General features: G+C 32.5%; 1 long non-coding RNA gene and 4 other non-coding genes across 6 annotated transcripts; 1 reads left to right on the top strand and 4 right to left on the bottom strand.

Annotated features, from left to right (window-relative positions):
* The first annotated feature begins 626 nt into the window (after positions 1–626).
* Positions 627–700, top strand: trnan-guu (transfer RNA asparagine (anticodon GUU)). The gene has a single exon. It is a non-coding gene; the product is annotated as a tRNA-Asn (tRNA).
* Positions 701–3,700: 3,000 nt separating this feature from the next.
* On the bottom strand, positions 3,701–6,046 carry si:dkey-59l11.7. 2 transcript variants are annotated; one of them, XR_015942717.1, is made up of 5 exons: positions 5,846–6,046; positions 4,259–5,492; positions 4,140–4,187; positions 3,938–4,018; positions 3,701–3,860 (listed from the first exon to the last, which is right to left on the bottom strand). It is a non-coding gene; the product is annotated as a si:dkey-59l11.7 (long non-coding RNA). The 2 variants fall into 2 exon arrangements; XR_015942718.1 differs by lacking the exon at positions 5,846–6,046 and having other exon boundaries at positions 4,259–4,780; positions 4,857–5,028.
* Positions 6,047–18,313: 12,267 nt separating this feature from the next.
* On the bottom strand, positions 18,314–18,384 carry trnag-gcc (transfer RNA glycine (anticodon GCC)). The gene has a single exon. It is a non-coding gene; the product is annotated as a tRNA-Gly (tRNA).
* Positions 18,385–19,750: 1,366 nt separating this feature from the next.
* On the bottom strand, positions 19,751–19,821 carry trnag-ccc (transfer RNA glycine (anticodon CCC)). The gene has a single exon. It is a non-coding gene; the product is annotated as a tRNA-Gly (tRNA).
* Positions 19,822–20,704: 883 nt separating this feature from the next.
* trnag-gcc (transfer RNA glycine (anticodon GCC)) lies at positions 20,705–20,775 on the bottom strand. The gene has a single exon. It is a non-coding gene; the product is annotated as a tRNA-Gly (tRNA).
* Positions 20,776–22,546: the final 1,771 nt, after the last annotated feature.

Below are 22,546 nucleotides of genomic sequence, written 5' to 3' on the forward strand. Positions count from 1 at the left end.
GCAAAACTGGTAGTAAAATAGTTTTACATTTGGTTTTGTAGTTCGGGCCTAAATAAATGTTTGTTGCCGTTTTTAATCGTTTTAAGTTCATTTGAATGACTATATATAAACCATTTGACATTATTAACGCATTTATTGGGTAAAATTGTTAGTTTTTACTGTCATTCAATGTGTTTTGGTCATTCTCAATGCACTGTCACTTTAATTGAGCGTGAGCAGCGCGTCAAAAATAGACCCAGCGCCGAAACTATCGCTGCACTGCTGCTTCGGCGACGCTCACGCCTCGCTCTGACGCGCTGCTGCTGCGTGCGGTATGAAAGCTCTAATCTGTTAACATGGACGCCGAAAACACACGCGCTGCTCACGCTCTGCTCACGCGCCGCTCACGCGCCGCTGACGCTTGCGGTGTGAAACAGTGTTTAGCTCTTAAAAGTTCATCTCATCAGCCCGGCTACCTCAGTCGGTAGAGCATGAGACTCTTAATGTCAGGGTCGTGGGTTCGAGCCCCACGTTGGGCGTTCCTGTTATTTTTCTCTCTCTCTCCCAGCAAACTTACATTAGGGTTCATGTAGCAGACTTTGAGACAAAGTTCCGCGTTTCTACCACTGTAGGTGACCTTTCACTAAGTCTCTGTGGCGCAATCGGTTAGCGCGTTCGGCTGTTAACTGAAAGGTTGGTGGTTCAAGCCCACCCAGGGACGAATTAGGCATTTTGCTGCCTTGCAACTGCTAACACGTGCACTGGACATAGATTCTGGGCCACATTCTGTCCAGCGTTGCAAAATGAAATCAGGATTTAGCAGAAGATTGTTCTAGTAGGAACTCCTCATCCACCTGGCTAGCTCAGTCGGTAGAGCATGAGACTCTTAATCTCAGGGTCGTGGGTTCAAGCCCCACGTTGGGCGTTTCTGTTACTTTTCTCTCTCTCTCTCAGCAAACTTACATTAGGGTTCATATAGCAGACCTTTTGAGACAAAGTTCCACGTTTCTACCACTGTAGGTGACTTTTCACTAAGTCTCTGTGGCACAATCGGTTAGCGCGTTCGGCTGTTAACTGAAAGGTTGGTGGTTCAAGCCCACCCAGGGACGGATCAATCATTTTGCTGCCTTGCAACTGCTAACACGTGCACTGGACAAAGATCCTGGGCCACATTCTGTCCAGCGTTACAAGATGAAATCAGGATTTAGCAGAACATTGTCATGGGTAGGGAAGGTATCACTGTTAACAGTGTCTAGACAAAGTTCCGCGTTTCTACCACTGTAGGTGACCATTCCCTAAGTCTCTGTGGCAATGTGTATATTTGGTTTTATTAAGAATTCCTCTGATGTAGTCACAAATGATTGACTGGGACTGCTCATTCTCAATGTAGACAGGCACTTGAGAACGGGGTTTTAGTGGAAACCAATTTGACCTTTTCCCACCGAGTATATCCTTTGGGCCATAGAAGGAAATTATATTTCATATGTAAATGCACAAGTAATTAATTATATTTGGCAAATAATAGTTAAATTGTCACTTGACTATATTTAAGTCAACCATACTCAGAGTCTAGAGGAGTAATTTAAAGTGGAACCATCTATACCACCAAATGCTGCTCTGCTGATTTTGATGTGATAATCAAGTCCACTAATCTTTTGTCATTCCTTTCCCGATCTTGAACTGCTTGGACATGTGCCGGAAGATTGAATGTGGTTTTTCTTTTCACCCTAAAAAGGAGTAGAATCTTTCCATCCAAGACACTTCTTGCCTCCTCAGTCCAGAAAGCAAATCTGTGCCCATAGCTTTTAATAACAAGACAAGACAAAATCCATAATTACTGTGTAACGAGGAGACTGACACGGAGGGATCCATTATGCAGTATTTATTAATCAAAACTTCACTCAAACACACAATATGCACCGGAGTGCACACACACATCCACAGTAGTAGTATGGGTATCAAGACTGATGATGAACAGACACAGAGTGAGTTACCAGCCATGAGTGGAAGGGAGTGAGCGAGAACCAGGATCCGTTATGCAGGCTTGGGTCAAGGGCAGGCAGCAAGGATCAGAGTCCGTATAACAGGCGTGGTTCGTGGGCAGGCAAAGAGAGAGTCAGAGTCCGTATAACAAGCGTGGGTCGTGGGCAGGCAGAAGGCGAAGCAAAGTAAGAGACAGGCTGGAGTCGTGTGTAACGGAGGCCAGCTAGTGTGTGCTGTGCAGGTAAACCTCACTCCTCTGACCTCTAAAGGTACTCTAGTGACAGACGCTAGAGGCCATGCTATTTAGCCTCCTTGGTAAAGCACCTGACTCCCATGCGGAAAGTTGCCGGTTCGATACCAGCTCGGAGCAGGTTGGGTGGCATAGGACCGGTGGGGTTACACGTGCACAGGAGATCAGGATGGAGATAATGCTCAGAAATGCTGGCCGGGGCTAAACAAGACTTCGCCCTGAATGAGTGTTTGAGTGCGGCTTATAAGAGGTACGTGGGTCATTAGCCAGATTCCAATCAGGTGTATGCGCAATCAGTGTAGATGGATGACGTAATGCTAAAAGTCTGGAGATGGTGGCCTCTGCTGGCCAGCGAGGGGAGTTACTGGGACCGAGTCGGTGACATACTGGTCACCGGTAAGAGAGATTTTAAGTATGTTTTGTTATTCATGTTACAAGTTGTTGTATTGACTCAATATAAATTTTTAATTTTACAGATTTACAAGAAAAATAAATAAATACTGACATACCCATCAATTTGAAATCGTTCCATGATTAGAAGGCACCACCACTGACGGATGATAGGCATATCCATCTGAAAGAAAGACTGTTTAGTCTGACAGTTAACCAACATGTTTTTGTTAATACATGATGTTGGGTGTGCTTGCAATAACCATGCCCCTTTTTTTTTTAAAGATATGTTGCTTAGAAGAAAGCAAGATAATATACATTAAAATAGTTACATTTTAGCTATGATTAAGAAAAGCACAAACAAAATAAAGTTACATAAATAATAAAATAATACCTCCTGGAATTGAAACCCAATGCCACACACCATTGAGAGGGTGTACTGAAAAGAGAGAAGCCACAGTCATTTACAATGTTTACAAAATCTTTAAATCAATTAACTCAATTTATATCTTACCAAGAGTACAAAAACACCACAATCATCCCCTTTTGTCTGACGTGGCAAAGCCTAAAATAGGCAAAGCAAATCAATTTTATTTTAGAATAATGTACAAAAAATTTAATTGTTGTAAAAGTATAAAATAATTTTTTTTTTTTAAGTTGATTCCTCACTGGAAAATCATATCCAGTCTTTTGATCTTGGTAAGCAATTTTCCTGTAAACCAAACATATTAGTAGTAATACTAACAATTACAGCTCACCTCAACTCTAGAACACCATGCATAAAAAAGGCTAGATGAACATAGCCAGAAGTTCAAGAAACGGCTATAGGAACGTAGCCAAATGTGACAGAACTATAATACATGGTTAGGAAATAAATAGAATCGGCTATAGGAACGTAGCCATATATCACATAAAGGCTGAAACATGTCTTAGTTTATTGATAGACCTAAAAATTGCCCTGTATTCCTCATCTCCAAATCCTGATTCATGCTCTGCGTACAGAGAGTCTAAAAACACCATCCCTCTTCGAAGCGGCATCATTATCTACAATGTTAAAGGTGTAAAAATATTTCATTTGAACATTATTGCTTCTTCCAAGATTTTTCAGTGTTTTATTTTAGAAACACACACATTGCAATACCAATTAATGTATGCACTAGACATTTCAATATTTTCTTACACAGACAACAAAGTGGTCTGGTCCATTGGCATTTGTCCATGCTGGAAAGGCTAACAGGTCTTTCAAGTCTGCATCTTCCTGAAATTGATCAGGACAGTTATGTCGTTTAATTTAGTTTGTACTTCTCACACAGTAAATACAGTACATACACGCACCGGTAATCCAGTAACAATGTTGTTAGGAGTTTCTTTCCACACAGGGACAACATAAAAGTCCTCAATGTATATGTCCTTGCCCTACATGAATAAAAAGAAACTGTTGACAATGACATTAACATTTTCACACAGTTTAGAAATTGTTTTTTTTTTTTTTTGGATCAAGTTAAAACAATCTATATAAATATTGTTTTATACATACAATTTGTCGAGCCATTTCACAAATAAGCTTCATGCAGGCGTTTCCAATCTGCAATAAATACTTTGATAAGTCAATGTTTTTAATAAAAAAAAGTTATAATAAAAAAACAGACTGCTTACATGGGAGTCCATGTCCCTCAACAATCCAAGGCTCCAAAATTCTTCTCGAATAAGGCACACTTGCCCCTCCTTCACAATTATTTCACTGCCAGGGCGATTTCGGTCCAGCACATAATCAAGCTGTAATAATAATAACAATAAATGTGTTTGTGTGTGTGTGCGTTTGCATGTAATGGTAATTGTTCACCAGTTTCTCTTGTAATGGATGCCAGTCCCTCTCCCAAGGCTTAGTAGGTTCCGAAAAATTCAGAAGAGTGGTAGGTTCACAAGCTGTTTTTTCTGTAATTGGTACTGATGACAGAGAAGATGTAACTGATGTTATGCTTGGTGATGCAGCGGTCGTTTGTAAAGTCACAATATTTTTGGCAGTGCTGTCAGTGGTCCTTAGAGTACATTAAAGCATCAAAATTAGAAAATAACACATAATAATTAGTGAACAGAAACTTGACACTGAGCAACTGGAAAGAACAGTCAAATTACCAAGTGACATGTCCATGCATTTCTCTGTGGAGGATGGATTTTCTATAAATACAAATATACACATAAGTACAGTTATGGATATAGTGATGTATTTGTTACAAAGTAAGGGAAACATTACCTAACACAACCTGGCTGTGGTCATTCATGTGAATGTTTGTGTTGAATTCCTTTTTTATGTCATGAAGACGTTTCTCGTTTTTTCTGACATTGTAATGGTGGATGATGTTTCGCATGAGGAAAACATGTGTGGATGGCAATGCCATGTTCATAAAGTAGTTATTTTTCTTTAGCTTTGAAGAAAGCTGTTCTGCAGCCGGACTGTTAACTTTGCCAGCTAGTTGAGGCACAAGACGAAGCTTCCTCAGTGAATCACGAGGATCTTTTGTGTTGTCTTCGTGAAAGCGGTCATACAGAACATAGTGTTCTGCAGAACCAGTTATTGGATAACCATCCGGATCTGGACTTTGCTTTTTTGCAGTGAGCCATGGCAGAGTTACCTGTAATTTTCCTGATTTTGCTTTTGCAATATTTTCAGTGGTTGGTTCGAGTAACCTTCCCTCGAAAGGTGTGAAAGTTATGGGTTGCCTCAAATTTGTGTGGGTGGACAGTCCACGGGCAAAGTCATAAATAACAACATTAGGCAGATGCTTCAAAAACAGAAGCATATCTGCAAAATCCCGTGGACTTTCTGCTCGCAGATTACATTTTATACTGTAAACTATGCCACAAGGACACATGATGACAGCCCAACCTCCTGGAACAGACAAAAAAGATAAGCAAATAGTTAAGAAAACATAATCAAATCCCATTAATGACATTGGGACTTAAATGACCATAGGTTATGATGGAGGGCAGTGGCATTAACCTTAACAAAGTATACTTTTAAAAAATTTAAAGATGCAGTGCCTCAGAGATGTAAATACACTCCCCCACACGGAAAGCAACAATAGGTGTCAGACGAGGCCACCTCCAACACCCCCCCAGAGCTGTACACCACCAGTCACTCCCCAATCAGTGCCAAGCAGAAAACAGGACCCATTATGTCTATGTGACTTTGTACATTTCTGATTTATTTGTAATATTTTAATGTGCAACATTGAGGTTTACCTGAAGCAGCCCAAATCTTTTCAAAAACCTTGTCATAGGCCTCCCTTGACCTCATCTCCTCCGAAAGTCGCAGGAGTAGATCTGTGCGAGAGCCTTTGGCATCTAAACCACACTCTTGACACAGTCTTCTTATCCCTCCCACCTATCACATAAAACACACATGTTAAATGAAATGCCAACACTGACGAATAATACATATAATTAGCATTAAATATTTTACTTTCTGTTTTTCCTTTAAGTTCGTTCTTTAAGCGATCTTCAGAGACAGTTATTTCTGTTCGTTCTGCAGTTTTTGCTTTGTGCACTTTCTCAAATTCAGTGTTGAGAACAACATTCGCTATGCGAGTCTTACTCCCGATCCAGGGTGCCTAAAAGTTGTAACTAGGTGTAACACAAAATGGATTGTTTTTTTGACCTTTAGGACAAACAAACATGTTAGTACATCAGTGAATTTAGATTGTACTCCTGAAAACACTTATGAAATTAAATAATGATGACATGCCATTTCTGATATAATAAATTTCCTTACTTGAAAAAAATCCTCGAGCAATTCGTTCTTCTGTCATTGCCTTCCAAAACATATCTAAATCCACCTCTCCATTAAAATCTTGTGGAGGCTGTGAAAGATCACTCACTAAAAAAAATAAATACATACTATAAACTTACTAATAGTTTTACTAATAAGACTTACCTCTCTGCAGTAAAAAGGAAAGATATTTGCCAGAGAGATAAAAGGATGCCTTCTTGTGGAGGTCCATTATGACCACAGGTGGATGGTCACCACAAGATACACATGAATACTCGTATTCATGGTCAGTTAGGGCCTCAAAATGCAGATAGCCGTGGAGAAGAGTAACTGCTGAGGGGAACTGTACACCTGGAGTTACCTCCAAGTACTCCACTACTCTGCTGACTGCTGTATGCACCTATGATAAAGAAATCACAGTTAATCAGTACTTATATAGGCAAGGCAAGGCAAGTTTATTTATATAGCACATTTCATACACAATGGTAAGTCAAAGTGCTTTACATAAACAAGAATAAAAGAGACAAGTATAAGAAAATAAAAACAAAGAATAAAAATTATTTAAAAAACAGTTAAAAACAGAAAACATAATAGTGTGAACTGTCGGACGTAGCACAGTGCTCATTCAGTAAAGGCACAGCTAAACAGATGTGTTTTAAGTCTTGATTTAAATGTACCTAATGTTGCCTAACATAAAATCAACACTATGAAGAAATCCTATTGTTGTAAAAAATGTAAAATATGTATAACATATAATATATGTATTGTATAACGATTACCTGCAACAGGTTTCTTATGGTGAGGCAGAGAGAGAGTTCAAGGAGGACATGGTCATTGAAGTTATGCAAACCATTAGCCCACTCTTGGTAACGGTACACCATTCCACAGAAAGGACAGAATTTGTAGTAGGTTGAAATATCTGCACATACAGAATGTAAATTAAATGGTTTAGTATCTTTTTCATAATTAAAATAAAATAAAAAAATGTAAGTAACAATTATCCACCTTGGACAATTACTGTAGTTGTACGAATTTTCGCTTTACGTGTAATGCAGACAGGATCACTGAGCAATGTGCGTTCTGAGCAGTGGTAGCACATTGTCTCATCAGGGATTAGGTGTTTTGGAAATTCCTTATAGTCTGAAGAAAGCCTCAAATGACTGGGAATAGTAGATGGTAGCTTTTTATTCATTAAGATGTATTCTACCATGCTCTTTACTTTAGCAATGTCCTTTGGAGGGTAATTCTCACTTTCATCACTTTCCTCCATCGCTGCTGCCTGAAATTCTTCAGCGCTTTCAGTGCTCCGAACTTTTCGGAAGAGTTCAGGGTGAATTTGAAAGAGGTGCCATTTTGCTATGTATTTATGGGTACATGATCTCTGGGTTTTTGCACAGGGACAGTGCCATGAATTCTTCTTGGTGTCATATGATACCATGACTCTGCCCAGTCTACTATAATATGATATATTAGGCTCGTAGACCGATATGAACCTTTTTGTTGGTGGGACTCCAATCTTGGATTCAACTGCCAGCCGTCGGTGGTTTGCCGTCTGAGGAATGTCAGGTGCTTGTAGCGGGAGGTTGTTTCGTTAGCGCTTCCGCTTTCGTTAGTGAAGTTCTTTTGCGGAACGTTTGTAGATCCTGTTGTGTTCTTCAAGCTATGTCGTTTGAGCACTGTGCTGATAGGCTGACGTAAGAAAACAGGACACAAAATATACAAGGCAAAAGTGCAAAGCACGGAGCTCTAGGCAAAGGCGGTCCGAACCGCAGCAAAGCAGGAGGTCGACATGTCCAAATAGACCAAATCAGAAACTAAGCAGAGAAAAACGGCATCTGTAGAGAAAGAAAACCGATGGAACAGGTGGTTTGCAAGCACAGGTACGTCTGCTGCAAGTACAGCGCCGTCAGGAGACAGGGGTTGCTGGCCCATTCCCCAAGCTCGGTGGCTGGACATCACCGTCCTGGAGTACGGCCGATAGAAAACGGCGGCTGACGGCTGAATTTTTGAAAAAGAACAAAAAATGAAATATTTTTAAAAAATAACAAAAAATCAAAAAAAATTTTAAGAATAAAAAAATCGAAATTTTTTGAAAAATAACAAAAAAAAATTTTTTTTTTGAAAAATCACCAAAAAATTAATTTTTTGAAAACTCACCAAAAATGAAAATTTTATGAAAAATCACAAAAAATGAAAACATTTTGAAAAAATAACAAAAAATGAAATTTTTTTGAAAAATCACCAAAAATTTATTTTTTTGAAAAATCACCAAAAATGAAAGTTTTTCGAAAAATAACAAAAAATGATAATTTTTTGAAAAATAACCAAAAATTTATTTTTTTCTAAAAATCACCAAAAATGAACAATTTTTGAAAAATAACAAAAAATTACATTTTTGAAAAATCACAAAAATGAAAAAATTTTGAAAAATCGCAAAAAATCACAAAAAATGAAAGTTTTTCGAAAAATCAAAAAAATGAATATTTTTTGAAAAATTGCAAAAAATCACAAAAATGAACATTTTTTGAAAAATAACAAAAAATCACAAAAAATGAAAAATTTTTGAAAAATCGCAAAATATGACATTTTTTTGAAAAATCGCAAAATATGAAATTTTTTTGAAATATCACAAAAAATGAAAATTTTTAGAAAAATCGCAGAAATCATAAAAAATGAAATTTATTCGAAAAATCACAAAAAATGAAAATTATTTGAAAACTCACAAAAAATGAAAATTTTTTGAAAAATCGCAGAAATCACAAAAAAATTAAATATATTTGAAAAATCACAAAAAATGAAATTTATTTGAAAAATCACATAAAATGAAAATTTTTTAAAAAATCGCAAAAAATGAAAATCTTTTTAAAAATCACAAAAAATGAAAAATCACAAAAAATGAAATTTTTTTGAAAAATCACAAAAACTGAAAATATTTTGAAAAATCACAAAAAATGAAATTTATTTGAAAAATCGTAAAAAATGAAAATTTTTTGAAAAATCGCAAAAATCACAAAAAATGAAATTTATTTGAAAAATCACAAAAAATGAAAATTTTTTGAAAAATCAGAAAAAATGAAAAATTTTTTAAAAATCGCAAAAAATGAAAATCTTTTGAAAAATCACAAAAAATGAAATTTTTTTAAAAAATCACAAAAAATGAAAATCTTTTGAAAAATTACAAAAAATGAAAATTTTTCGAAAAATCGTAAAAAATGAAAATTTTTTGAAAAATCGCTAAAATCACAAAAAAAGAAATATATTTGAAAAATCACAAAAAATGAAAACCTTTTGAAAAATCACAAAAAATATTTTTTTTTGAAAAATCGCAGAAATCACAAAAAATGAAATTTTTTTGAAAAATCACAAAAAATGAAAATTTTTTGAAAAATCACAAAAAATGAAAATTTTTTGAAAAATCGCAAAAAAATTAATTTTTTTTAAAAATCACAAAAAATGAATTTATTTTGAAAAATCGCAAAAAAATAAAATTTTTTTGAAAAATCGCAAAAAAAGAACATTTTTTTGAAAATTAACACAAAATCGAAATTTTTGAAAAATCTCAAAAAATGAATATTTTTGGAAAAATAACAAAAAAACAAAATTTTTTGAAAAATCACAAAAAATTAAAATGTTTTGAAAAATCACAAAAAATGAAATTTTTTTTGAAAAATAACAAAAAATCTAAATTTTTGAAAAATCACAAAAAATTAAAATGTTTTGAAAAATCACAAAAAATGAAATTTTTTTGAAAAATAACAAAAAATCTAAATTTTTTAAAAAATCACAAAAAATGAAAATTTTTTGAAAAATCACAAAAAAATCTAAATTTTTTGAAAAATAACAAAAAATCAAAATTTTTTGAAAAATAAAAAATTGCAATTTTTTGAAAAATCGCAAAAAAATGAAAATTTTTGGAAAAATAACAAAAAATTAAAATTTTTGGAAAAATAACAAAAAATTAAAATTTTTTGAAAAATAACACAAAATCGAAATTTTTTGAAAAAACGAAAAATCACAAAAAATGAAATTTTTTGGAAAAATCACAAAAAATAAAAAATGTTTTGAAAAATCACAAAAAAGAAAATTTTTTGAAAAATCGCAAAAAATTAAAAAATTTTGAAAAATCGCAAAAAATCACACAAAATGACATTTTTTTGAAAAATCACAAAAAATGAATTTTTTTTGAAAAATCACAAAAAATAAAATTTATTTGAAAAATCGTAAAAAATGAAAAATTTTGAAAAATCGCAAAAAATCACACAAAATGACATTTTTTTTGAAAAATCACAAAAATGAATTTTTTTTGAAAAATCACAAAAAAATGAAAATTTTTGAAAAATCGCAAAAAATCGCACAAAATGACATTTTTTTTGAAAAATCGCAAAAAATGAAAATTTTTGGAAAAATCGCAAAAAATTTAATTTTTTTGAAAAATCGCAAAAAATGACTTTTTTGAACATTTTTTATTTTTTGCGATTTTTCATAAAAATTTAATTTTTTGTGATTTTTCAAAAAAATAGATTTTTGTGATTTTTGTGATTTTTCAAAAAATTTTAATTTTTTGTGATCTTGTGATTTTTCAAGATTTTTAGTTATTTTTAAAAATAATTTACATTTTTTGCGATTTTTCAAAAAATTTGCATTTTTTGCGATTTTTTAAAAAATTGTCATTTTTTGTGATTTTTCAAAAATTTTTCATATTTTGTGATATTTTGTCATTTTTCTAAAAATTTTCATTTTTTGTTATTTTTCAAAAATTTTTAATTTTTTTGTGATTTTTCAAAAAAAAATCATTTTTTGTGATTTTTTTAAAAAAAGTCATTTTTTGCGTTTTTTTTAATTTTCAGTTTTTGTGATTCTTCAAAAAAATTCATTTTTTGTGATTTTTTGCAATTTTTCAAAAAAATTTCATTTTTTGTGATTTTTCAAAAAATATATTTATTTTTGGTGATTTTTCAAAAAATGTTTTTTTTGGTGATTTTTCAAAAAAAAAATTCATTTTTAGTGATTATTCAAAAAATTCTCATTTTTTGTGATGTTTTGCGATTTTTCAAAAAAAATTCATTTTTTGTGATTTCAAAAAAATTTCATTTTTTGTGATTTTTCCAAAAAATTTCATTTTTTGTGATTTTTTGCGATTGTTCAAAAAATATTCATTTTTGGTGATTTTTCAAAAAAAAAAAAATTTTTGTGATTTTTCTAAAAAATTTCATTTTTTGTTATTTGTCAAAAAATTTTCATTTTTGGTGATTTTTCAAAAAATTTTCATTTTTTGTTATTTTTCAAAAATTTTTCATTTTTTGTGATATTTTGTGATTTTTCAAAAATTTTCATTTTTTGTTATTTTTCAGAAAATTTTCATTTTTTGTGATTTTTTGTGATTTTTCCAAAAATGTTTATTTTTTGTGATTTTTCAAAAAATGATCATTTTTTGTGATTTTTCAAAAAAATAATTTTTTTGTTATTTTCCCAAAAATTTTCATTTTTTGTTATTTTTTTAAAAAATTTCATTTTGTGTTATTTTTCAAAAAATTCTTTTTTTTGTGATTTTTCAAAAAATGTTTATTTTTTGTGATTTTTCAAAAAATGATCATTTTTTGTGATTTTTAAAAAAAAATCGATTTTTTGTCATTTTTCAAAAAAAATTCATTTTTGGTTATTATTAAAAAATTTTGCATTTTTGTTATTTTTAAAAAAATTTGCATTTGTTATTTTTCAAAAAAATGCATTTTTTGTTATTTTTCAAAAAATTTGCATTATTTGTTATTTTTCAAAAAATTTGCATTATTTGTTATTTTTCAAAAAAATTGCATTTTTTGTTATTTGTAAAAAAAAATTCGATTTTTTGTTATTTTTCAAAAAAAATTCATTTTTGGTGATTTTTCAAAATATTTGCATTATTTGTTATTTTTCAAAAAAATTTCATTTTTTGTTATTTTTCAAAAAATTTGCATTTTTTGTTATTTTTCAAAAAAAATTGCATTATTTATTTTTCAAAAAAATTTCATTTTTGTTATTTTTTTAAAAAAAATCGATTTTTTTGTTATTTTTCAAAAAAAATTTATTTTTTGTGATTTTTCCAAAAATTTTCATTTTTTGTGATTTTTTGCGATTGTTCAAAAAATATTAATTTTTGGTGATTTTTCAAAAAAAAAATTTTTTTGTGATTTTTCAAAAAAAATTCATTTTTTGTGATTTGTCAATAAATTTTCATTTTTGGTGATTTTTCAAAAAATTTTCATTTTTTGTTATTTTTCAAAAAACTTTCATTTTTTGTGATTTTTTAAAAAATGTTCATTTTTTGTTATTTTTCAGAAAATTTTCATTTTTTGTGATTTTTCCAAAAATGTTTATTTTTTGTGATTTTTCAAAAAATGTTCATGTTTTGTGATTTTTCAAAAAATTTTCATTTTTTGTTATTTTTTAAAAAAAAATTCATTTTTTGTGATTTTTAAAAAAAAAATCGATTTTTTGTTATTTTTTAAAAGAATTTCATTTTTTATGATTTTTCAAAAAATTTTCATTTTGTTATTTTTCAAAAAATGTGCATTTTTGGTGATTTTTCAAAAAAAATTGCATTATTTGTTATTTTTCAGAAAATTTTCATTTTTTGTGATTTTTTGTGATTTTTCCAAAATTGTTTATTTTTTGTGATTTTTCAAAAAATGTTCATTTTTGTGATTTTTCAAAAAATTTTCATTTTTTGTTATTTAAAAAAATTAATTTAGTTATTTTTCAAAAAAATTTCTTTTTTTGTGATTTTTCAAAAAAAAAATTTTGTGATTTTTTTTTTAAAAATCGATTTTTTTGTTATTTTTTAAAAGAATTTCATTTTTTATGATTTTTCAAAAAATGTTCATTTTTTGTTATTTTTCAAAAAATGTGCATTTTTTGTTATTTTTCAAAAAATTTGCATCATTTGTTATTTTTCAAAAAATTTCATTTTTTGTTATTTTTCAAAAAAATTGCATTGTTTTTTATTTTTTTTTCAAAAAATTTGCATCATTTGTTATTTTTCAAAAAATTTCATTTTTTGTTATTTTTCAAAAAAATTGCATTGTTTTTTATTTTTTTTTTTTCAAAAAATTTGCATTATTTGTTATTTTTCAAAAAATGTTCATGTTTTGTGATTTTTCAAAAAATTTTCATTTTTTGTTATTTTTTAAAAAAAAATCATTTTTTGTGATTTTTAAAAAAAAATCGATTTTTTGTTATTTTTCAAAAGAATTTCATTTTTTATGATTTTTCAAACAATTTTCATTTTGTTATTTTTCAAAAAATGTGCATTTTTGGTGATTTTTCAAAAAAAATTGCATTTTTTGTTATTTTTCAAAAAATTTGCATTATTTGTTATTTTTCAGAAAATTTTCATTTTTTGTGATTTTTTGTGATTTTTCCAAAATTGTTTATTTTTTGTGATTTTTCAAAAAATGTTCATTTTTGTGATTTTTCAAAAAATTTTCATTTTTTGTTATTTAAAACAAAATTCATTTAGTTATTTTTCAAAAAATTTTCTTTTTTTGTGATTTTTCAAAAAAATTTAATTTTTTGTGATTTTTTTTTTTAAAAATCGATTTTTTTTGTTATTTTTTAAAAGAATTTAATTTTTTATGATTTTTCAAAAAATGTTAATTTTTTGTTATTTTTCAAAAAATGTGCATTTTTGGTGATTTTTCAAAAAATGTGCATTTTTTGTTATTTTTCAAAAAATTTGCATCATTTGTTATTTTTCAAAAAATTTCATTTTTTGTTATTTTTCAAAAAAATTGCATTGTTTTTTTTTTTTTTTTCAAAAAATTTGCATTATTTGTTATTTTTCAAAAAAATTGCACTTTTTGTTATTTTTTAAAAAATTAGAATTTTTTGTTAATTTTCAAAAAAAATTCTTTTATTGTTATTTTAAAAAAATCATTGTTATTTTTCAAAAAAAATTCTTTTTGTGATTTTTCAAAAAAATTTCATTTTTTTTGATTTTTTTAAAAAAATCGATTTTTTTGTTATTTTTCAAAAGAATTTCATTTTTTATGATTTTTCAAAAAATTTTCATTTTTTGTTATTTTTCAAAAAATGTGCATTTTTGGTGATTTTTCAAAAAATTTGCATTTTTTGTTATTTTTCAAAAAATTTGCATTATTTGTTATTTTTCAAAAAAATTGTATTTTTTTTTTTTTAAATTAGCATTTTCGTTATTTTTTAAAAAAAATCTTTTATTGTTATTTTTCAAAAAAATTCGATTTTTTGTTATTTTTCAAAAAAAATTCATTTTTTGTTATTTTTCAAGAAAATTTCATTTTTGGTGATTTTTCAAAAAATTTGCATTATTTGTTATTTTTCAAAAAAATTGCATTATTTGTTATTTTTCAAAAAAATTGCATTATTTGTTATTTTTCAAAAAAATTTCATTTTTTGTTATTTTTCAAAAAATTTTCATTTTTTGTTATTTTTCAAAAAATGTGCATTTTTTGTTATTTTTCAAAAAATTTCGATTTTTTGTTATTTTTCAAAAAAATTTCATTTTTGTTGATTTTTCCAAAAATGTTCATTTTTTTTTAAATTTGCATTTTTGTTATTTTTCAAAAAAATTGCATTTTTTGTGATTTTTCTAAAATTTTTCATATTTTGTGATATTTTGTCATTTTTCTAAAAATTTTCATTTTTTGTTATTTTTCAAAAAAATTTAATTTTTTTGTGATTTTTCAAAAAAAATTCATTTTTTGTGATTTTTTTTAAAAAAGTCATTTTTTGCGTTTTTTTTTTAATTTTTTAGTTTTTGTGATTCTTCAAAAAAATTCATTTTTTGTGATTTTTTGCAATTTTTCAAAAAAAATTCATTTTTAGTGATTTTTCAAAAAATATATTTATTTTTGGTGATTTTTCAAAAAATGTTTTTTTTTTGGTGATTTTTCAAAAAAAATTCATTTTTAGTGATTATTCAAAAAATTCTCAATTTTTGTGATGTTTTGCGATTTTTCAAAAAAAATTCATTTTTTGTGATTTCAAAAAAATTTCATTTTTTGTGATTTTTCCAAAAAATTTCATTTTTTGTGATTTTTTGCGATTGTTCAAAAAATATTCATTTTTGGTGATTTTTCAAAAAAAAAAAATTTTTTGTGATTTTTCTAAAAAATTTCATTTTTTGTTATTTGTCAAAAAATTTTCATTTTTGGTGATTTTTCAAAAAATTTTCATTTTTTGTTATTTTTCAAAAATTTTTCATTTTTTGTGATTTTTTGTGATTTTTCAAAAATTTTCATTTTTTGTTATTTTTCAGAAAATTTTCATTTTTTGTGATTTTTTGTGATTTTTCCAAAAATGTTTATTTTTTGTGATTTTTCAAAAAATGATCATTTTTTGTGATTTTTCAAAAAAATAAATTTTTTGTTATTTTCCCAAAAATTTTCATTTTTTGTTATTTTTTTAAAAAATTTCATTTTGTGTTATTTTTCAAAAAATTCTTTTTTTTTTGTGATTTTTCCAAAAATGTTTATTTTTTGTGATTTTTCAAAAAATGATCATTTTTTGTGATTTTTAAAAAAAATTCGATTTTTTGTCATTTTTCAAAAAAATTTCATTTTTGGTTATTATTAAAAAAATTTGCATTTTTGTTATTTTTAAAAAAATTTGCATTTGTTATTTTTCAAAAAAATGCATTTTTTGTTATTTTTCAAAAAATTTGCATTATTTGTTATTTTTCAAAAAATTTGCATTATTTGTTATTTTTCAAAAAAATTGCATTTTTTTTATTTGTAAAAAAAAATTCGATTTTTTGTTATTTTTCAAAAAAAATTCATTTTTGGTGATTTTTCAAAAAATTTGCATTTTTTGTTATTTTAAAAAAATTCATTTAGTTATTTTTCAAAAAATTCTTTTTTTGTGATTTTTCAAAAAAAATTTCATTTTTTGTGATTTTTTTTAAAAAGAAATCGATTTTTTTGTTATTTTTCAAAAGAATTTCATTTTTTGTTATTTTTCAAAAAATGTGCATTTTTGGTGATTTTTCAAAAAATTTGCATTTTTTGTTATTTTTCAAAAAAATTGCATCATTTGTTATTTTTCAAAAAAATTCATTTTTTGTTATTTTTCAAAAAAATTTGCATTGTTTGTTATTTTTCAAAAAAATTGCATTATTTGTTATTTTTCAAAAAAATTGTATTTTTTGTTATTTTTAAAAAAATTAGCATTTTCGTTATTTTTCAAAAAAAATCTTTTATTGTTATTTTTCAAAAAAATTCGATTTTTTGTTATTTTTCAAAAAAAATTCATTTTTTGTTATTTTTCAAGAAAATTTCATTTTTGGTGATTTTTCAAAAAATTTGCATTATTTGTTATTTTTCAAAAAAATTTCATTTTTTGTTATTTTTCAAAAAATTTTCATTTTTTGTTATTTTTCAAAAAATGTGCATTTTTTGTTATTTTTCAAAAAATTTCGATTTTTTGTTATTTTTCAAAAAAATTTCATTTTTGTTGATTTTCCAAAAATGCTCATTTTTTTTTTAAATTTGCATTTTTGTTATTTTTCAAAAAAATGCATTATTTGTTATTTTTCAAAAAAATTGCATTATTTGTTATTTTTCAAAAAATTTGCATTATTTGTTATTTTTCAAAAAATTTGCATTATTTGTTATTTTTCAAAAAAATTGCATTTTTTGTTATTTTTCTAAAAATTTGCATTTTTTTGTTATTTTTCAAAAAAAATTCATTTTTTGTTATTTTTTCAAAAAAATTTCGATTTTTTGTTATTTTTCAAAAAAATTTCATTTTTGTTGATTTTTCAAAAATGTTTCTTTTTTTGTGATTTTTCAAAAATATTTCATTTTTGTTATTTTTCAAAAAATTCAGCCGTCAGCCGTCGTTTTCTATCGGCCGTACTCCAGGACGGTGATGCCCAGCCACCGAGCATGGGGAATGGGCCAGCAACCCCTGTCTCCTGATGGCGCTGTACTTGCAGCAGACGTGCCTGTGCTTGCAAACCACTCGCTAGTAACTGTGGCAACGCATGAAGAGTTTGAGCTTCCTCCAGATGCTTGCTTTGTGTTTTGTCATCAGTTGGGCTGCCAACACATGGATTCCACTGGACGCACTCGATCTGGGGATAACAGACCCTCTATGAGGGGAGGGGATCCTCCTGTTCTTTCTTTCTTTTCCTCCATCTGTTTTCTTTCTCTACAGATGCTGTTTTTCTCTGCTTAGTTTCTGATTTGGTCTATTTGGACATGTCGACCTCCTGCTTTGCTGCGGTTCAGACCGCCTTTGCCTAGAGCTCCGTGCTTTGCACTCTTGCCTTGTATATTTTGTGTCCTGTTTTCTTACGTCAGCCTATCAGCACAGTGCTCAAACGACATAGCTTGAAGAAGACGACGGGATCTACAAACGTTCCGCAAAAGAACTTCACTGACGAAAGCGGAAGCGCTAACGAAACAACCTCCCGCCGCAAGCACCTTACATTCCTGGGACGGGAAACCACCGACGGCTGGCTGCGAAATTGCCTCTGGTTCAGATTGGTTTAGAACCGTCCCTCTGCCAAAATCGCCACAGACGTCTGCAAAAGATTGCAGTTCTTGTGGGGTGTGATTGCTGCAAGGCTGTTACCCAGAGCTGGAAGAGTAGCTACACAAAACAGGAAATGCAATGGACAGGAATCAGACCAGGGTCTTCCGTGTGTCAGGCAAGAGATCTACCACTGAACCACTAATGCTTATATGCTTATGCTGCAGCGCTAGTGGGGTGTGATTGATGCAAGGCTGTTACCCAGAGCTGGAAGAGTAGCAGCAAAAAACAGAAATCGCATTGGCCAGGAATCAGACCCGGGTCTCCAGCGTGGCAGGTGAGAATACTACCACTGAACCACCAATGCTGATAAGCTTATACTGTTGTCCTAGTGGGGTGTTATTGCTGCAAGGCTGATACCCAGAGCTGGAAGAGTAGCAACACAAAACAGCAGTTGCATTGGCCGGGAATCGAACCCGGGTTTCCCGCGTGGCAGGCGAGAATTCTACCACTGAACCACCAATGCTGACCCATGTTCTTACCTGCCTTTGTGTTGTGTGACTGCTAAAAGGCCGTCAACCAGAGCTGAAACAGGAGCCACACAAAACCACACATGTATTAGCCGGAAATCGACTCAAGGTCTCCAGCGTGGCAGGCGAAAATTCTACCACTGAACCCTCAATGCTGATATGCATATACTGCAGCGCTAATGGGGTGTGATTGTTGCAAGGCTGTTACCCAGAGCTGAAAGAGTAGCAACACAAAACAGGGATTGCATTGGCCGGGAATCTGACCCAGGTCTCCCGCGTGGCAGGCAAGAACTCTACCACTGAACCACCGATGCTGACCAATCTTGTTCCTTGCCATTGTGTTGTCTGAGTGCTAAAAGGCCATCAACCAGAGCTGGAAGGTTAGCAAAACAATATAGGAATTGTATTAGCTGGGAATGGAACCCAGGTCTCCCACGTAACAGGCGAGCATTTCACAAGTGTACCACCAATGCTGATATGCTTACACTGCAGCCCTAGTAGGGTGTGATTGCTGCAAAGCTGTTACCCAGAGCTGGAAGAGTAGCAACACAAAACAGAAATTGGAATGGACGGGAATCGGACCAGGGTCTTCCGCGTGGCAGGCGAGAAAACTACCACTGAACCACCAACGCTGATATGGTTATTCTGCAGCCCTAGTGGGGTGTGATTGATGCAAGGCTGTTTTTCCAGAGCTGGAAGAGTAGCAACACAAAACCACACTTGCATTGGGCGGGAATCAGACCTGGGTCTCCCGCGTGGCAGGCGAGAATTCTACCACAGAACCAACAATGCTGATATGCTTATGCTGGATCCCTATTGGGGTGTGATTGCTGCAAGGCTGTTACCCAGAGCTGAAGAGGAATTTCCTTGGAAATTTCCTTGGAATTTCCTTGGCCGGGAATCGGACAAGGGTCTCCTGCGTGGCAGGCGAGAATGCTACCACTGAACCACCAATGCTGTCCCATGTTGATAGTTGTCTTTGTGTTGTGTGAGTGCTAAAAGGCTGCCACCCAGAGCTGAAAAAGGAGCCACAAAAAATGCACTTGTTTTAGCCGGGAATCGACTCTAGGTCTGCCGCGTGGTAGGCGAGAACTCTACCACTGACCCACCAATTCTGATATGCTTTTCCTGCAGCCCTAGTGGGGTGTGATTGATGCAAGGCTGTAACCCAGAGCTGGAAGAGTAGTAATACAAAACAGGAATTGCATTGGCCAGGAATCGGACCAGGGTCTTTTGTGTGGCAGGCAAGAAATCTACCACTGAACCACCAATGCTGATAAGCTTTTACTGCAGCCCTAGTGGGGTGTGATTGCTGCAAGGCTGATAACCAGAGCTGGAAGAGTAGCAACACAAAACATGAATTGCATTGACCGGGAATCGGACCCGGGTCTCCCGCGAGGGAGGCAAGTATTCTACCACTGAACCACCAATGCTGATATGCTTATGCTACAGCCCTAGTGGGTTGTGATTGCTGAAAGGCTGTTACCCAGAGCTGGAAGAGTAGCAACACAAAACAGGAAAAGCATTGGCTGGGAATTGGACCCGGGTCTCGCGCGTGGCAGGCAAGGTTTCTACCACTGAACCACCAATGCTGACCCAAGTTCTTCCTTGCCTTTGTGTTGTGTGAGTGCTAAAAGGCCGTCAACCAGAGCTGAAAAAGGAGCCACACAAAACTGCATTACTATTAGCCAGGACTCGACTCATGGTCTCCCGCGTGGCAGGTGAGATTTCTACCCCTGAACCAGCAATGCTGATATGCATATACAGCAGCCCTAGTGGGTTGTGATTGCTGCAAGGCAGTTACCCAGAGCTGGAAGAGTAGCAACACAAAATAGGAATTGGAATGGATGGGAATATGACCAGGGTCTTTCACGGTGGAGGCGAGAAATCTACCACTGAACCACCATTGCTGATATGCTTATTCTTCAGCCCTAGTGGGGTGTGATTGATGCAAGGCTGTTACCCAAAGCTGGAAGAGTAGCAAAACAAAATAGGAATTGTATTGGCCAGGAATCGGACCTGGGTCTCCCACGCGGCAGGCGAGAATTCTACCACTGAACCACCAATGCTGATATGCTCATAGCTCTGTCCTAGTGGGGTGTGATTGCTGCAAGGCTGTTACCCAGAGCTGGAAGAGTAGCAACACAAAAGTTGATTTGCATTGGCCGAGAATCGGACCCGGGTCTTCAGCGTGGCAGGAGAGAACTCTACCACTGAACCACCAATGCTGATATGCTCATATTGCTGTCCTAGTTGGGTGTGATTGCTGCAAGGCTGTTACCCAGAGCTGGAAGAGTAGCAACACAAAACAGGAATTGCATTGGCCGGGAATCGGACCCGGGTCTCCCGCGTGGCAGGCGAGAATTCTACCACTGAACCACCAATGCTGATATGGTTTTACTGCAGCCCTAGTGGGGTGTGATTGCTGCAAGGCTGTTACCCAGTGCTGGAAGAGTAACAACCAAAATCAGAAGGTGCATTGGGCGGGAAACGAACCTGGGTCTCCCGCATGGCAGGCAAGACTTCTACCACTGAACGACCAATGCTGACCCATGTTGTACCTTGCCTTTATGTTGTGTGAGTGCTAAAAGGCCATCAACCAGAGCTTAAACAGGAGCCACTCAAAACCTCACGTTTTAGCCGGGAATCGACTCTAGGTCTCCCACGTGGCAGGCGAGCATTCTACCACTGAACCACCAATGCTGATATGCTTGTTCTGCAGCCCTAGTGGGTTGTGATTGCTGCAAGGCTGTTACCCAGAGCTGGAAGAGTAACAACAAAAAACAGGAATTGAAATGGACGGGAATCGGACCAGGGTCTTCCGTGTGGCAGTCGAGAAATCTACCACTGAACCACCAACGCTGATATGGTTATTCTGCAGCCCTAGTGGGGTGTGATTGATGCAAGGCTGTTTTTCCAGAGCTGGAAGAGTAGCAACACAAAACCACACTTGCATTGGCCGGGAATCGGACCTGGGTCTCCCGCATGGCAGGCGAGAATTCTACCACTGAACCACCAATGCTGATATGCTTATACTCGATCCCTATTGGGGTGTGATTGCTGCAAGGCTGTTACCCAGAGCTGGAAGAGTAGCAACACAAAACAGGAAATGCATTGGCCGAGAATCGGACCCGGGTCTCCCGCGTGGCAGGCGAGAATTCTTCCACTGAACCACCAATGCTGACCGATGTTGTGTTTTGCCTTTTTGTTGTTCAATTCAATTCAATTCAGCTTTATTTGTATAGCGCTTTTACAATGTAAATTGTGTAAAAGCAGCTTCACATAAATGGTCATAGTAACTGGAACAGTGTGGTTCAGGTTTTAGTGTTTAAGTTCAGTTCAGTTTAGCTCAGTTCAGTGTGATTTAATCATTACTGAGAGTTCAAACACTGAAGAGCAAATTCATCGATGCGTAGCTCTACCAATCCTGAACCATGTGAGCCAGTGGCGACAGCGGAGAGGGAAAAAAACTTCACCTGATGAGAGAACCAGACTCAGTTGGGCACGACCATTTTAATTTCTCCGCTGGCCAAAAGTCTTGTGCAGAGCTTCATTCGCCGTGGTTTAGGCTGGAAGATGGCCTCAGCGTAGACTCGTCTGTCCCTGGAGCGTCGCTGGAATCAGACTCAAGTTCTCCACTCCCCACGACCATCAGCGCAGCAGCAGCTCAGGATATGGCCTGGTCCCGGATATGGAATCCTTGGCATCATCTCGTCGCTGGTCTTGGATCCAATCAGTAACTCTGCATAATCTGAGGACCTCGGGATGAGTATCCCCAGGTGAAAATAGAGAATAAAGAAAATAATTAGCGTAGCTGCTGTTCATAGTGTATATAAACAAGATGCAGAAGCCTGTGTGGAACCCGCTAGGTGATGCATTGAGTGTATGCTTTACTAAACAGATAGGTCTTTAATCTAGTTTTGAACTGGGAGAGTGTGTCTGAGTCTCGGACGTTATCAGGAAGGCTATTCCAGAGTGTAGGAGCCATGAAAGAGAAGGCTCGATCTCCTTTACTTGATTTTGCTATTCTAGGTACTACCAGAAGCCCTGAATTTTGAGATCTTAAAGAGCGAGTTGGTTTGTAGCGAGACAGAAGGTTGGTTAGATAAACAGGAGCTAGATTATTTAGTGCTTTATAGGTGAGAAGTAATATTTTAA

Source organism: Danio rerio, chromosome 4 (assembly GCF_052040795.2).
Source record: "Danio rerio strain M-AB ecotype USA chromosome 4, GRCz13ab, whole genome shotgun sequence".
NCBI classification, from domain to species: Eukaryota; Metazoa; Chordata; class Actinopteri; order Cypriniformes; family Danionidae; genus Danio; species Danio rerio.